Source organism: Penaeus monodon, chromosome 14 (assembly GCF_015228065.2).
Source record: "Penaeus monodon isolate SGIC_2016 chromosome 14, NSTDA_Pmon_1, whole genome shotgun sequence".
NCBI classification, from domain to species: domain Eukaryota; kingdom Metazoa; phylum Arthropoda; class Malacostraca; order Decapoda; family Penaeidae; genus Penaeus; species Penaeus monodon.
Window position 1 is genome coordinate 2,152,350 of NC_051399.1, and position 2,500 is coordinate 2,154,849.

The window sequence follows — 2,500 nt, forward strand, 5'->3', positions numbered from 1 at the left end:
TTCACGAAAGACATATCCATCATACAAATACAGCTTAGAAGTTCAGCATAAAACTTCATACTGCATACTAAATATATAAAACTTCAAAACTGCCTACTAAATATACTCAACATGAGACTTCAGCAAATCCAACATACTCAACATTTTCAACATAAAACTTCAGCATACTAAACATACTCAACATGAGACTTCAGCAAATCCAACATATTCAACATATTCAACATAAAACATCAGCATACTAAACATACTCAACACAAAACTCGCCATAAGAGACGAACATACTCGAACATTCACAAAACACTCAACAAACATCGAAAAAACACTTGATAATAAGTGTTTTTTCTCCTCAATTAAACAGGATCAACGCTTGAATAACCGGCTTTAATCGAATCAAATGATAGGTCTGTGAATCATTACATTAATCCTGTTTACTGCAACCATGCACACACGTAAACAAATGTCTAAAAAAAAGTAATATTCAAATCATTCGAAACATTTATTTCCAAGATCCAGTGTATTAAAAAGTACAGTGTTATCCTATCCTATAAAAAGAGACTTTATTTATTTCCAAAATCCATTGTATCCTACCCTATAATGAAACAAAGGATAGACATATTTCAACCCAGCAATGATGGTGATAAAAAAATGATAATATACTAACAATGGTAGTAATAGTAACAATAACAGTAATGGTAATAACGATTGTAATAATGATGGTGATTGTGATGGTGGTGGTGGTGGTGATGATGATGATGATAATGATAATAATAAAAACACAAATGATAATAATAATGGAAATAATAATAATGATAACAACAACAACAATGATAACAAAAACAATGATAATGATAATAATGATGATAATGTAAATGACAACGATAATGATTATGAAGATAATGATGGCAATAATGAAAAGATGAAAAATAATAACTACAATAATTTTGATTTTCATTATCATCATCAATATCATGGCCATTATCATCACCATTATCGTATTTTGTTCTTTCCTTCCTCCACTTTCTCTCCCCTCTCTTACTCCCTTCCTCCCTCACTTCTTCCCTCCCTCCCATCTCCCTTCCCCTCTCTCCCCTCTCTTACTCCTTTCCTCCCTTCTCCCTCACTTCTTCCCTCCCTCCCATCTCCCTTCCTCTCTCCCTATCTATAAAAACATATGAACAAAACATACAAACGACATACTTTACGGCAACAATTATGTAAACAGCAATAAAATGCTGCTTCCCTGAGCCCTTCCAAATCCTATCTAGTCTTGAGTGGAATCAGAAGAATGATAAAAGAGGGAAGGAAATAGGGGGGGGGGGGAGGAGGAGGAAGAGGAGGAGGAAGAGGAGGAGGAAGAGGAGGAGGAGGAGGAGGAGGAGGGAGGGATGGAGGAGAAAGGGGAGAAGGAGGAGGAGGAGGAGGAGGAGGAGGAGGAGGAGGAGGAAGAGGAGGAGGGGTGGAGGGGGAGAAGGAGGAAGAGGAGGGGGAGGGGGAGGAGGAGGAAGACGAGGAGGAAAAGGAGGAAGATGAGGAGGAAGAGGAGGGAGGAGTGAAAAAAGAATCAAAGATGTTCACCAGTAAGACATTTTTTCCTTCCAGCGTTCCATAATTTGTTGAAGAAGCATACATCACACTTGAGAAGCATCACTCTGTATCTCTGCCAACGGCCCTGTTCTGGCTCATTAGTACCTCGCCCTCCCTCCCCCATGCTCCCCCCTCCGGCTTGGCACCCCCCCCCCTCCCCCCTCAGTTCCACATTTCTTGGTAGTCTATTTATTTGTTTGTTTATACGTCAGGATTTATTAGTTACTTTTTTCTGCTCTCTCTCTCTCTCTCTTTCTCTCTCTCGCTCACTCTCCCTCTCTTTCTCTAACACATGTAATTTACTTCCAAGTTTTCTTTCTTACTTCTCTCTCTCTCTCTCTCTCTCTCTCTCTCTCTCTCTATATATATATATATATATATATATATATATATATATTTCCCTGTTTCTTTGTATTTCTCACACCCTCCTTCATTCTCTCTCTACTCTCATCATTCCGTCTCCACTTCCATCTCCATCTCTCTCCTCCACTTTCCTTCCTCTCTCTCTCTCTCTCTCTCTCTCTCTCTCTCTCCTTATCACCCCAATAGGCTTATCCATAAACAGCATCTGAGTCAATAATAGTCACAGTTGTTCTCTTTTGTCTCCCCCACACAACCCCTCCCCCTTCTTTGTCTCCCCTCAACCTCCTCTTCTTCCCCTCAGACCCTCCTATGTCTCCGCTCAACCCCCCCCCCCCCCCGTCCTTCCCTCCCCATCCCATCCTCCTCTTCTTCCACTTGACTCTATAATCCATCTTTTTTTTTTTCTTTGAGGGGGGAGTGGTGTAGGAGCCGAAGGATGGGCCCTAAAAAAGTATGGTAGGTGACAAGCTTTGGGTGTAAGGTAGAGAACAAAGATGTCTTGACTCCTTTCTTGAATATGTATGTGAAGATATGTATATAACAAACATGTAAG